Source organism: Aedes aegypti, chromosome 2, assembly GCF_002204515.2.
Source record: "Aedes aegypti strain LVP_AGWG chromosome 2, AaegL5.0 Primary Assembly, whole genome shotgun sequence".
NCBI lineage: Eukaryota > Metazoa > Arthropoda > Insecta > Diptera > Culicidae > Aedes > Aedes aegypti.
Genome location: NC_035108.1, coordinates 44,630,078 through 44,645,785, shown reverse-complemented (window position 1 = coordinate 44,645,785; position 15,708 = coordinate 44,630,078). Strand labels below are relative to the sequence as shown.

The 15,708-nt window shown below is 35.1% G+C and overlaps 1 protein-coding gene across 15 annotated transcripts in view; it reads left to right on the top strand.

The window, feature by feature from the left end:
- Nucleotides 1–15,708, top strand: part of LOC5577073 (supervillin) — a 953,578-nt gene that overhangs the window by 507,057 nt on the left and 430,813 nt on the right. The gene's annotated exons all lie outside the window — the stretch shown is intronic.

Genomic DNA, 15,708 nt, shown 5'->3' with positions numbered 1-15,708 from the left:
ACAAAATAAATTTATAAGAGCTAAAAAGGAATCACTAGTTGAAAACAAAGAAATAATGTGCCAGATGGATTTCGCGGAAAATTATTCGTGCGTGATACAAGATTCCATTCAAAGCCATTACGTACGACCTCAAGTCACAATACATCCATTTGTAATTTATTACAAAGATAAATCTTCGATCAAAGTCTTAAATTTTGTTGTAATTGCTGACATAAAAAAGCATAACACGACATCAGTTTATGCTTTTCAAACAAAACTAATTTCAAGATTGAAAAATAAATTTCCTGAGCTTGAAATAATCATTTATCTTTCTGATGGTTGCGGAGAGCAGTATAAAAATAAATCAAATTTCAAAAATGTATGCAACCATGAAAATGATTTTAAAATTAGAGCAGAATGGCACTTTTTCCCAAAAAAAATGGTCCATGTGATGGTATCGGTGGCAATATTAAGCGAATGGCTAGATATGCTAGTATTAGATAGTCAGCGGAAATTAATAACGCCAAACAATTTTTTTGACTGGGCTGTGTCGCAAAAGGTGAAAGACCAATTTAAAAAAGATTGAGAATTCATCTATGCAACTGAAAAAGACTATTCAGAGGCTGGAAAATTATTTCAGGAGAGATTTTCTAACCTTGTTCCAATTCCTGGAACAAAAAATATCATTCATTTATTCCAAAAGACGAACGAAGCATTTTTGCGAGTGAATTCTCAGATGCACATGAAAACCAAGAAAATACAGCATGCTTTGTTCTTAATACTACAAAGAAACGAAAATCTACTGGTGGTAGCAACCAAAGGCAATCTTCCCGGTTGAAAAAATAGATAGTTTTAAGATAAAATGTAAGTTATGTACTGAATAATTGAATAAATAAAATTAAAGAAAAATATAAAAAGAATCTTATTTGTTCCATAGAAAAGAAAGAATCCCTTAGAATGGAAAAGAAACAGTTTTTTCAGCTTTGCTTAACGGTGTAATGTTTCATGAAAAATATAATCCAATCCGACTTATACTTCATTAAAACCATTCCCATATGGTTTCTTTCAGATCTTTTAGAAAATTTGCAATTGCCTTGAAAAAAAAACCTTGTTTTTCTGATGCTTCGATTGAAATATGGGTTTTCAAAGAAAAGGCTAATATGGTTATTTTTCACAAAATTGACCATAACTCAGGAACAAAAAAAAGTACATCCTAAAAGTTACTAGAATTGAAGTTTATAAAGTTACCTTCTCAAAAATATTTTAATAAAAATTCTCCGCGAGTTCGGGCATAGATTTTCCAGCTTTTCTTTATGAATTTCCCTAACGGTGGAAAATTTTGTGGAAAACTTTTTCCAGTTCATATTTTTTTTGGATTTCTGAGAAAGTTTGCTTAAATTTTCATATAAAAACTATGTTTCTACGATGCTTCGTTCTTGAGTTATGATTTTTCAAAGAAAAGTCTTATATGGCACATCTGGACATTTTTCACAAAATTGGCCATAACTCAAAAACGAAAAAAAGTGCATTCCAAAAATTTCAGTGATTAAAGCTTATAAAATTACCTTCTCGAAAATATTTTTTTGAGAATTTTCCACGAGTTCGGGCATAGTTTTTCCGGCTTTTCTTTACGAATTTTCCCAACGGTGGAAAATTTTGTGGAAAACTTTCTCCAGTTCATATTTTTTTTTGGATTTTAGAGAAAATTTGCTTAAATTTTCATATAAAAACTTTGTTTCTACGATGCTTCGTTCTTGAGTTATGATTTTTCAAAGTAAGTAGTGTCAAGGGAAAACAAAAAATTTCCACCTGAGTTTTCCGGAAAAATAGGCGACCCTGAATTTTTCTCAATTTTTTTTTATTCATATATCCATGAGCCCTGCCTGTGGAAAAAGTTTCATGAAAATCTGAGACCCTTCGGCCCAATTTGTACGATAATAAAAAAAATCCCCTTACGTCACTTTGTCAGATTACGCCAGTATATATCCATTTTATTATTATCGCTTATCGGTACGATTAAAGCTTCTCGCACAATCACACAAACGCTAAAATGAGTAATCCAAACCCAACAGAAAAAAAAACAACATTTAAATAAAAGGTACATTAATGCTTCGACAGTTTTCTTAATGCAAATCAACCACTAACCCATTTAATCGAGATTGGCCATAAATTTTTGACAGCGCACGCTCCATCAGGCCTAGATATTGCAAGTGTCCAAGAAGGACCAGTCAGTGCGCAAAGTTGTCCCTCTTCTTTTCATAATAACGGTGACAGCTCATTCGAATGAGAGCCTTTTCAGATGCAATTTTCGGCCAATGGGCGACGTCATCCGGTGCCGAACTGGACCGGTCGATTCCTGCCCAAAAATAGAAAAATCGGCAGCGCCAACGACACCTTTTAATGTTATCCCGCCACGAATGGACTACGACTGCGCGGTGGTGGCGACGACGGGGGCCGAATGTCATTAGCTATGCTAATAATGTGGATCACGTTTTGCGGCTGCCAATGTTTTGTTTCGCTGCTGCTGAACGATTGCACCGGTAATTTGAACTGGGGCGAGGTTTTTTTTGGGACTTTTGTTCGAAAGTTTATTGTCACCAAATAGTTGTTGGTCAATGCACCGACCGCCCGATTGCCCTGGCGGAATTTGGATGATGCTAATTCGCAGTTTATCACCTTTAACGGTGCTAACTGTCGAAATAAAAATTTTCGACAGGGGAAAGTTTGTGTTGGCCGCGTCGCATATCGACCGAAGTGTTGTCGGAGCTGCTAAAATTCTGAAACGTGAGGTGAGCAAACAGCAGCCCGCCGGTCGCCTATGAGAAGTCATAACTCAAAATTGAATTACGACCGATTTGCTAATTTCATTATCGGTTCTTAAACTCGAACCGAGTCGGGCCGAGTTGAACGTCTAGCAAACAATCCGACAATTGAGGTGGTAAACACACTTCTGCTGCTGTGGAGTCCGCCGAAAGCGAAGGAAGAATGGTGGATACGGATGGCCGGCCTACGGTTTCACCTTGAGAGCCTTGGGGCTGCGAGTGTTGAACAGAAGAGAGGCGTTCCTAACCTGTGTGCTGGTCTATCTTTCTTATGGCTACTGCTGCTGTCATGAGTCACACGGCATGTGGCAAACGAATGGACAAAGGTTTGGATAGAACTGGTAATGAAATCAATCGAAATTGTGTTTCTCAATTGAATTCGACTGTTCCAGCAATCTAATCTCTATCGCTGAATGAACACTGTAGGTGTCCAAGTTAATTTCAATGCTTTTTGGTATTAGGTGTTATTGATTGAGGTTTTATTATGCCTATATTTAATAAAAAGCTAAATAGCCTTTGCGGTATAAAACCTCTATAAAGCACTTTGTCAATATTTGAAACTGTTTCTCTAAAAGTGAGTAGTTTTTGATCCGTTGAATCTGTTTCATGCTCCTTTGAGGGCGAGCGACGGAATTCGGATCGTGTTCGGTTCGCATCAGTGGCGCAACCAAGGGGGGGTTTTGGGGGTCAAAACCCCCCCCCCCCCCCCAGACCCGGAAAAATATATGGCTTACCAAGAATATTTTTGAAATTGAACGATACAAATCATGCAACTTCTAAGCAGTAACACAGTGTGATTCGTATTAACACTTTTGATTTCAGTAGTTTTCATTTTATTCAAAGTTGTGTTTTTTTTTAGATCCCTGAAGGGTTTAATAAAATCAAAATTACTTCCAGAGCATACATATTTCCGAAGAAGTAGTTCATTGATTCTTAAAGATTATGGACTAAAAATTTTCTAATGCTATTGAAATATTTAGCTGCCGATGATAATGAATTTCAACAAATTTGAGATTTTGTAGGTGTGGATCATGAAAAACATTTTATTTTTAGGTAAATCATGAAATAGGGACTTTGTTCAAAAAATATTGGAAAAATGTGACTCGGATTTGTCCATAAGAAAAATGGACGCATTAGCGTCCCACTACAAAAGTAAATCAATTGGATTACAAAGCCATCCAAGAACAAAGTTAAATGGTCGTATTGAACAATTTAATGAGTCATCACTTATGATCAAAGTCATAAAATTGAATTCAAATCACAATGAAGGCAGAATTTTTTAGAAGAGAACTGATTCTCACTGGAAGTTTCGTATTGAATATTTTGTTTAAAAGATGAGTGCTTATGCCTTTGGAAGAAGGTTTCGAAAGAAACACCACTTCCATTTGATTTTATCTATAGCAGCATAGCATAGCATAGACTGACTGTACATATTACTTTCATTTGATTTTATCTATTCCGATAAAGAAAGAAATAGTACAAAATAAAAATAAACACTTAAGCAGAAAAATACCGAACTTATTTTTGACTTTTGGACTCGATTTTATAGATTAATAATTCTGTTGTACAATTAGTCTTCCTTCGGCAATTATGATACTTTCGACCTATTGCAACAATAGTGACAATGATTTCTATTGCAAATTGCTGCGCTTAAAGATTATTCTAGAATTAATTTTCATTGTTACAAAACACTAAAACATATTTGAGAATCAACACAGAAGAACAGCGGTTGAATGGCTTCAGAGTAATGTTGTAATGTTTTTCAATTTATTTAACTTTGTAAAAGATAAAAAATTGGAAAAGTGTAGCAGTTATAGCCATATCGGTTCCCTATTTGGCCATATGTAAAATAATAATAACTTTCACATGTTAAACCTTCTCGAATGTTTTAACATCAATATATAACCACTATATTATTGCGAAACACACAAAACCTATCGAAATGTGAAAACATTCGGATAACCATGTATGGAGAAATAGGGAACTACTATGGCCACAATTGGCACACCCACCTTACATAAATTCTTCATCTCGATTTTTTTTTTATCAAAAATGTGTTTTCAAAAAGCTTATATAATTTGCAAAACCCCCTCCAGAACCAAATCCTGATTGCGCTACTGGTTCGCATAATGACCGCACAATCGGTATCGATTCACGTATTCATATAAAATTATATCTTTATCGTTTACCAAAACGAATACTTCCAATATCCAAACTCACAGTGATTTCTTGTGGAAGTGCAGAGGACTCCTCGGCTTCCCTAAAGCAAGTAACACGTCAACATTTCCCTCCCATTCCCAAATTGACCTGCATTCGGACGCAGCCGACGCCGGTATTGTTTGTTATAATAATGAGAGCACCAGCACTTACACATTGAAGATGCTACTGATTCTGAATGGCATCTGTTGTTTCCCTGTGTAAGTACAGCTGTTCTTGCAATAACGGAGTAGCAACTGCGAGCGGTCAATCATGCTCATGCTCATGCTCATTTGAAACTGTTTCTGTGGAGCGAGAAACGACATCAGGATCATGTCTGATTCGCGTAGTAACCGCACTATCGATATTGGTCATATTTGTTTATGTTCACGTATTCAATTCAAACTATATCTTTATCGTCTACCAAAACGAATGCCTTAATCAACCCTTTCCCATATTCAAACTTCCAGTGTTTTCCTGTGGAAGTGCAGAGGACTCATCGGCTTACATAAAGCATAACACGTCATCGTTTGCCTCCCATCCCCAAATTGACCTGCATTCGGACACAGCCGGCGCCTTTATTGTTTGTTATAATATCGAGAGCACCAATACTTACAGTTTTTTTTCAAGCTTGTGGGTACTTGCAAGTCAATATCATTGTATTGAAAACATAAGTAATAAGTGTAATCACAAACGGTAAGATCAATTTTATGAATTTGAGATTCACATCATCTAATCCAACAGCATCTTCTTCTTCTTTTCTGGCGTTACGTCTCCACTGGGACTGAGCCTGCTTCTCAGTTTAGCGTTCTTATGAGCACTTCCACAGTTATTAACTGAGAGCTTACTATGCCAATGACCATTTTTGCATGCGTATATCGTGTGGCAGGTACGAAGATACTCTATGCCCTGGGAAGTCGAGAAAATTTCCAACCCGAAAAGATCCTCGACCGGTGGGATTCGAACCCACGACCCTCAGCTTGGTCTTGCTGAATAGCTGCGCGTTTACCGCTACGGCTATTTGGGCCCCCAACAGCATCCGAGGTAATATTATTGATCATTTTATCGATTTAATATTCATTAGTAGTAGCAAACCTGAAGCCATTTTCGTTCGGTTGTGATAATCGAAGAAAATAATTTTCGACGGTAAAGTTAGATGCAAAATAGTTGTTGATCTCATCACATGTGTTGTTGAAAAGCATACCAGCACCGAATTATAAATTTATCTCTTTCAGTCTTCTCCACATGTCATTATTTGAACAAGGTGATTATAGTGTGAAATAGTGAAATATAGTCAGATTAAGCTTGATTAATTAGCATTGTTACTCTATTTCGTAAGCGTTTGTATTGATCTCGTTATTGTCATTTTTCATCTGCACACACTGTAGGTCTCAGTGCAGTGGATTTTTTTTATTTAAAAAAATCATAACTTTTGAACAGCTCAACCGATTTCCAATATTTTTTATGGAATAAAAGCTTAAGGTTCTAACTTTTCAAAAAAAAAAATATATATATAGAAACCTGAAAAAAAAATTTTACATGAAAATATATAGAAAATTTCTAGTTTTTCAGGAAATGTTTAATTTTTCTCATGTGAACATTTGTTTTTAAAATCGGTTGAGCTGTTCAAAAGTTATGTTTTTTTTAAATAAAAAATCTAATGCGCTAAGACCTACAGTGTGTGCCGATGAAAAATGACTGTTTTTTTATTTTCAAAAAACTATATCTCAAAAACTAAAAAACATACATCCCAGAAAATTTGACAGTAAACGTAAAATTGTCTGAACTTTCAAGGAAAAATGAGAACAGCAATAGCCCCCTTTGTCACAGGGCTTTCAACACACGAAAAAACGGAAATTTCTGATTTTTCCATGCAAAAACATTTTTTTTGTTAGTTTATATTTTTCTTGTTTTATATTTTTCTTGAAAAGTCAATATCTTTAGCTTTCATTTCGTCCAAGAAAATAAAAAATCGGTCTAGTGGTTCAAAAGTTATGATTTTTTTTTTAAATAAAAGTTTTCCAAAGTCGCGATTTTTCTGGTTACTTTATTTCGGAAATGGTCACCCTATTTAAAAAAAATCCAAAAACACGTGTATCCTTATTTCGGATAAAGAACAAAACAGCAAATGTTCGAGTCCGCACCCCCTAGCTAAATAATACCGGCACCAACTGCGTCCAAATGCAGGCCGTGTTACTCGCTTTACGGAAGCCGTTGAGTCCTCTGCACTTTCACAAGAAAACACTGGGAGTTTGGAAAATGGGAAAAGGTTGAAGTACAGGATTTGTCTTGGTAAACGACATGCTTATTTGCAAAGGTTCTATGGGTTATTCAGAAATATCGCATCTATTTTACTCCAGAAATAACACATCTGACTTTACTGGAGTCCGTGTACTCCAAACATGATAAAACCAGTAACAATACCTCAATTGAAGGAGTCTGGAAAGGATATGACCAGGCATTGCAGAATTCGTTCGAATTTGATTTCGAAGAGCGATCAAAGCACGAGAAGAAAACATCCTATCTGTTTCGGTTCATTTTCGGCGATGTTTCGCAAGTTGTAACAAGCTTGATGAACAACAGCAGCGAACAAGAGCCCCAAAGAGAGAGCGATGATAAAACCCATTTTTCTCACTTGTTTACCATTGGGGGTAGGTGTTTTATTTTGCTGGGTTTTATCATACACTGTTTTCCCCCGATCTAATCCGAGCTGTAGCAGAAGATGATAAACAGGTCCTCATGATCTGTCGCAGATAAAGATTGTTGCTGAGAGCGATAAGTGAAAGGTACTCTCAATTCTCTCAAAATCCAATCCCTGGAAATGACTGATGAACACATAATATGTCGACACCTTTGATGACGAACTATTCAAAGATTTTGCATGATGGTTGTCTCAAGCCTTAAGTCTAATAATCTAACTCACGGTGCTCCCCTGACCGTTATTATCAGAAAAAAATCTCCATCAAATCTGTGCTCACCAGTTGTTTCCTATAGCTAAGCCGCATGTCTGGGCAAAATTTTAAAAAAATCGTAGGGCCCGTTTTGAAGTTACGCCCTTTTGATTGTTTAAGTCCACAATTTCAAAGGAAATCTGAAATATTTAAATGGGGTTTCATTCACCGTGATTATCAGAATAAATATATTGCTATAATTTGAATCAAAGTTGGTTTATATAGTTATTTGGAACTTATGGGCGAAGTTTGGATAAGAAAACCCACAAAATTTGGAGTTACGCCCTTTTGGAGGTGTAATCATTAAAAACACTAATGTGAAATAGAATTATCAGGCATTCTAATATCGTTAATCATGTTCAAATGTATTCAATGACACATTGTGCTTATATGCCGCCAAAGTGTTTCACAATTAGCTGATTTTACTTAGGCTCAAGTGCTATAAGGCATTACGGAGCCAATTTCACAATGTAACCAAATTAGTTTTTGTAGCACAATATTCTGGCTAGTTTGGTGAATCCATGTACTTACGATTTAAATTAGTTTTCATGGAAATCATTGGTACATGTTGTGTAACGAAACGCATGTATACGTACAGTGGGGGAACGAAATCCGAACAGGCTCCGAATACTTCATACAAATAGTAGGCGTTATGGGTAGCAGTAGTAGAACAAAATTTACAACGTAGAAAGCAGCGATACAAAATGAAAGAAAATAATGCAAATTTTTGAGCATCCATTATCATTTTGTTTAATGGAATTTAAAATCGCAGCACTTCCAGAGCATAATTATAATTATTTTGTCTTCGTCAGCTTGGGAAAGTTTGGGTCGCGCCCAAAGTATGATTTTTGTTTGTGCAGGGTTATAGCAGCTAGTGAGTCTTTACATAGAAATCTTCAGTTTGTGTAGGATTCAAACCATGTTATGATTTGTAGACCAGCAAGTAACCAACAGGGCCACAGAACAATTTACAATTTTCGATAACCTAAACTGGGATTTACGCAGAATTCATGAAGAACTCTGTTTTTACCATATGTTATTAATTATTTTTTAAAATATACCCCTTAACTTTGAATTCCATTACCCCAAACACTATAAACCTGAAGACCATCATATTGGGTTCCAGTTCGTTGAATGGTATTACTTCGAATTCCATTATCACGGGGCATTTCAAAGTATTTATATATTCCGGTCAATAGCATTCAGCGTAAAAGTGCGTTCAGTGTGATGTCACTTGGATTAATGATATTCGGGGAAATGAAATTTGAGATTAAGTTATAGAATCATCTCAAGAGAGTTTTGATTGTTAAGGTAGACAAGTAAAATAAGGCTTTTACTATTGTATTTATTTAGGACTTTTACGTGTTTGTGTAATCGAAAAGACCGGGGCACATATATGTAAAGTTGTAGATTTGTGAAAAATCTAAATGAATTTGTAAAAAATGCTATAAATGATAACATAAGTATTGACAGTGGTCTTGAGTGACATAGTTTGGTCAATGCTACATTACTCGGCAATTGAAGTTTATGTTCTGGGGTAGTACAAAGTTAGCCGGAAAAGCCGATGGGATAGCTAGTTGAGCTATAGCAGTTCATACATACAAACATACGTAACACTCTATTTTTTTCATTACACAGCAGAATAGCGCCCAATTCAAATATTTTGTAGTTGGCTGACATGCCAATCGTGGCGCTCGCATCACTTTTGGTCGAGTTTGACGTTTGCTCACTACCGCCACCTAGTTCGCGGTTGGCCAAATGAAGTATTGTTAGCATAAACGTAAATGTTCACGTGACTATGATTTAAATTGAAAATTGTTCTAGTTGTTACGTCTGTTTGTATGTGGTACATAATTGGCTCCGTAATGCCTTATACCACTTGAGCCTATGAAAAATCAGTTGATGGTGAAACACTTTTGCTGCATGTAAATGCAATGTGCCATTGAAAACATTTGAACATGCTTAATGGTATTAGAATGCCTAATTATTCTATTTAAAATTAGTGTTTTTAATTATTACACCTCCATAACGGCGTAACTCAAAGTTTTGTTGATTTTCTCATTCAAAACTCCACCCATAAGTTACAAATAAATAAATAAAGCAACTAATTACCACATTTTGATGGTATATTGCTTCTGGTAGTCACGGCTAATGAAAACCCGTTCAAATATTTCAGATTTCCTTTGAATTTGTGGAATTAAACAATCCAAAGGGCATAACTTAAAAACGGGCCCTACGATTTTTTTAAAATTTTGCCCAGACATGCAGCTTAGCTATAGAAAACGACTGGTGAGCACAGATTTGATGGAGATTTTTTTCTGATAATAACGGTCAGGGGAGCACCGTGTAACTGCTATTTGAAGCATATTTGTCCCGTGGTTGTTTGGACTTCCTTTTCTACTGGGGGAAACTACTGTACACTGATTTATTGTTCAAATCGTTCTTTGTTCTCCACATACACAATAGCTGTGACCGGTTTCAATGTACATATATCACTTAACGTTATCTTAATCTGAACTATTCATAACTGGCACAATCAATAAATTATATTATTATCAACAAATGAGGTTTAATTGCTTTAAAAAGAATAAAAAAATAAAACTTTCCTTTTATTTCCCTTTTAAACCAACCTTTTTGAAAGTTTGAAATTAGGGTAGAGCTTTCCTAAAGATTGTTAGTATTGCTATAGTGAAAATAATCCGATTTAAAAATGTTTTAGTTAGTAAAGTGCTTTGTGCCAGGTTTTTTAAAATCAAAAGGTCTTGCGAATGCTCAAATTGTATGGAAGATTCACCAATTGATCCGAAAAGACTAGGAAGCTTTAAACTAAACGGAACCCATGTTTATGGTCTCAGTTTTGGGTTCTTGAACAGACAGCTGAATGGCATTAAGTAAAGTAAATTTATCAAAATTTTATCAAGTAACTGGGAAGGGTGAATTAAGATACCGTCGATGGGGGTGACAATGGGTCTGGGGGGTGAGATTGGGTCAAAACGGAAAAATATGATTTATGAAATATTTCAGCTAATAACGGTGATATTACTAAAATTAAGAATTCATATGTTAGGGAACATATTATTACACATAATTCATCACAATATACATTTTTAGAAATAGTAGTTTTTGTTTACTATATCAATAAACTTGTATGTTGAAATTAGATAAAATTTACAACATTAAATTTCTCCTGTGCAAAGTATCACGCATGTACTTTAACCTCTACCGTTATATTAGTAGAAGGTTTAAAGTCTTTTCATTACACTTCACACGTATTTTCCGCAATGTATTTGATTTTTCAACAAAAAAAATTTTTTTTTCGGCACGGTGTCTAAAACATCAAAAATGGGGGTGAGATTGGGTCAAGCAAGAACGACAGTAAATGAAATTGCAAGTCCACTTTTTTGACATTTTACGGTGCCGGTAGTTCTCTTTTTCATCAAGATGTGTTTATTCTTTCTAAATGCAGCATCTCTGAAACATCAAACTAGTCTACTTGAGGATTCCGTACATTGAATAACAATGCAACGCATTTTAACAACTTCTCAATCCAGCAACTGTGTTTCGTGCGCAGCAACATCGTTAAATTTTATCAGATGGATTGTTTTTTTTTAATTTAATTATTTATCAATGTTTTCATATTATAGAAACATCTCCTGGAAGTACAAATGAGTTGAAACACTGAAATATCGTGATTATGACGTCAACATCTGCCTGAAATGTATTGATCGTGGAATGTCGCTCCAAAATTTAACTATTTGGGAAGAATTAAAATAACCACTGTTTCAGTACACCTTTGGGGAAACTGAATAGGCTTCATGGCAATGGGGATGAGACTTTGAAGACAATTCGAGGGAAAAAAATAGAAAATTTATGTAAACTTGACGATGAATGTTGTGTTTACTTATTTTTTCTCATAGCTCTTCAATTTTTTGGTATAATCGTTCTTTTAAGTGGGTTTATCATACTTGTGAAACATCTTAGATATCTTTTCATCTTGTTTGCATCGTATTTCATCAATATTCTTCAGCTGTGAATGGTTTTGCAACCATATTATTAAAAACAAGTTATTTCAATTACAGTGACCCAATGTCACCCCCTCTATGGGGTGAGATTGGGTCATTTTTCATTCACTTGTGGTGCCGCTGTGAATAAATATTTTTCTTTAATGTTTTGAACAGTTGTTAATGTACCATCAAAGTACATACACACCAAATTTGAAGTTTATTGGAGTTAAATTGCGATAGTTATTCAATAAATAATTCGTACACATCCCTTTTTGACCCATTGTCACCCCCAACGACGGTATTTATAAAGAAATTTGTAAGGACCTTTCTTAAAACATTCCTTTAGAAAAAGCATTATCAATTATTGTCAGGATCTATATTTTGGGATTGAATTCTTTTTCAATTTCAGAGTGGAATACCTAGAGGCTTTCTGGTAGAGTTCTGAGAAATCAGCTAGATTTCAAAAATAAATTCACTGATTCTTCAAATACCATCAGGAATTCCTCAACAAAATTCCAAAATAATGCAAAATATCCTATAAGACTTAAATTTAGTAAAATCTTACATCACGAATTTTACCGTAAGACATCTTTGCAATGTTCTCAAAAAATATCGACAATATATTCGCGTTAATTTTCTACAGTTTCTACCACAATAATCAAAAATAGTTCCTCCAAATTGCTTGGAATTTCAGCAAATGGAAAAAAATGTTTCTACATCAATCTAAGATTTTGAATACAAATACCTTTAGTAAAATCACCTTTCTTTTAACGCCAATCATTGCCCATTACAAAAAAAAAAACAAAGGAAAAAAGATTGGAATTTTGTAGTAAAACTTACAAAAATCACTTAAGTTTTTTTGTCAGGTATATCGTAAGTAATTTCGTCAAAAAGGTTCAGAAATTCTACGTTGATTTTTTTGAATTTTACGAAACTTAGTTTTTTTTTGTTTTCAATTCAGTTTAAGCTGAAATGTAGTTTGTAAGGAAATCACTTAAAGAATTATTATGGTATTCATGGAGAAAAACTTCTAGAACCTATAAGAATACCTGATGCAAAAATTTTGATTAAAAATTGTGCTGTTTATCGAAAAAAAAAATCTCTGGAAAATACTTGGATGAATCTCTAGTGAATTTTTCGGAAGAATCCTAGAACGATATCCCAGGGGTAACAAAAAACATAATTCTATGAAAAAATCCCTAAACAAATCGCTTGAATTTTTTTAATACTTTCGTGGAAGAGTTTTTGAGATAACAGTTGAACGTATTCCTCCAGAAACTTTATAAGAATGCATAATTTAAAAACAAATCTTGTCAGGCATCTTTGAAGAAATTTTAAAATATAATTTCGGGAGAGTTCTGAAGAAATATCATATGGTCATAGGAATGGCAACATAATTGATTTTAAAGAAATCTGAAGAAACACTGAAGATATTTCTTCAGAAAAGCACATAGATCTGCAGAGAAATTCTCTGAGAATTCGCTAAGAACATTATCTTAATGGAATCTTGTTTAACTGCTTATGAAAATCTTGGTGAATATTAGGAGAAATATCTATAATAACACCTACAAGACACATTTGATGTTTTTTGCTGGAAGTCCTGGATAATTTTCGCTGAGAATTTTTCAAGCAGTCCTTGAATAAGTTCCTTAAAGATTTTTTTTAAGATTCGTTAAAGGAATCTAAAAAGAAAATTCAAGAAAAATCTCACCGGCTAAGAGCATGAGCATGAGTATTGATGACCGTACAACTCGTAGTTGCTACTCCGTGATTGACAAGTATAATCGAAATTGTACAGGAAACCAACAGATGTAGCTTGGGAGTAGCATACCAAATTCAATGTACATTTTCGAGGACTCTGAAATTAGTGATGTCAATAACGGTGCCGGCTACGTCCTTACGGTCATTGGGGAAGGGAACGAATGTTAGTGTGACATCCATTGTTACTAAAGACTGAGTATACCTCTGCATCTTCACGGTTGTCAAGGGAAGGAGTTTTGTTAGTGGGAGGGCTCAAAAGCTACATGATCAGGATTCACTTTGGTAAGTGATGCGATTTATGTAACCTCTGTTTAAAAAGTTATCTATCAATGCGTCGACATCTTAAACATCGAGCTATTCAAAGGTTTGAATCTCGAAATTTTATGAAACATAAATAAGCGTTCATGTCAACACCTAAAGTGACGAATCATATGGATGGTTTGTTCAACAAATTCATAAAAAATACATGTCATGATACAAATCTGTTATTACAAGCATGAAACGAGCACACCAGCTGGTAATCCATCCTCGACTGAACAGTCACAACCGCAGCATCAACACGTGTAAGCAGGAATATAAAAGAACTCCGATGGCGCGTGAATAAAGTGCTAACTAAACAAAAAAAAATCGCTTCGTGCGCGCGAAAAATGAATCGAAGAGCTTGGGCCTTCGCAAAGCACTCTTAAGAAAAACCTCAACGGCTAAGTTGGAATAACTGTTGGTGAATTCTCTGAAGAATTGGTGAAAATAATCATTGCTTGATGATTTTGAAGAGAATTTTGGTGAGACTCCTAGAATTTCTTGTACTATTTCTTGGAGAAATCCTCAGTAATTCCGGAAAATACTGATTAAGAAACAAGTGGATGATATTTCAAACTAGCAATTGGAATTTATATCTAATAATTACTCAGAGAAAATTCCTGGAGAACTGTTTAAAAGAATTTCTAAAGCATTATCCTGCAAAATTCTTCAAGAAGTTGTTTTAAGATATTCGATAGAGATTCTTCGAAAAAAAAACCGTTAAGATCAAATATCTAAGAAATTACAGGAAAAAATTATTGGATTGATATTTCGTAGGAATCCCAGGAGGATGATCAATTATTCAATGATTCAAGTCCTCTTCATTTGCAAGTTGTGAAAATATCAATTTTTACCTATGAAATCACCCCTGCTAGGAATTTGAGATAGAACTGTATGGTTTTCTCAAATCTTGTGAAAAATCATTATCATCTATTTTGATGTCTTATTTCTTATGCAGAGAATAATAAATCATGTATTTATCAAAACCGCTGTAATCTAATGTCGGTGGTGAAACAGTAGCCGTAGAAAATATCGTAAGATAGTTTACGTGTACGCATCACAGTTGCCAAAATGCAGAGGTATTCACGATTACCATTTTCTTATTCGTTGAATTTGAGATCGAACAACGACAAAATGATTGATATTCTTGAAGTTGATTGAGTTCCACCTCAGTGGCAATTTGAGAACCACTGGTGTAGTACAGGATGCACGCAACAAAGTGAAGTAGTGATGGGTTGGCCATGCATGCAGCGAAGCGACCGTGACCAGTCAAGATAATGAGTTGCGATTCGATCAAAGCTTTCGCTTACCAAAATTTTCTCACGAAAGCCTGCTGATCGATTGTCGTCACTTGCCCGGAGGCATCCATCCATCGATTCGCTCGCTATCATTAGACTAATCAACCAATGTCAAATTTCATGCTAATGAATGATCCCCCCGGTCTAATGATGACCATCTACTGAATTTTGCTTTTTAGTCCCCCAGGGTGATAGTGCGTCGATGAGCAGTTCAATTCAGGGGGAGTGTTCTGCTGACCTTCACCCATGGAACCAGCTTCTGCTCCAAATTCCAGATGAAAGTGAAGACTGCCTGTCGTGATGGGAGAGACCGCACCTGTCCACTTTCTCAGCACAAGTTGATTCGTGGAAGCTCACTCACTTTCTTCACAGGTCAACAATGTTTCTGAACGCGTAG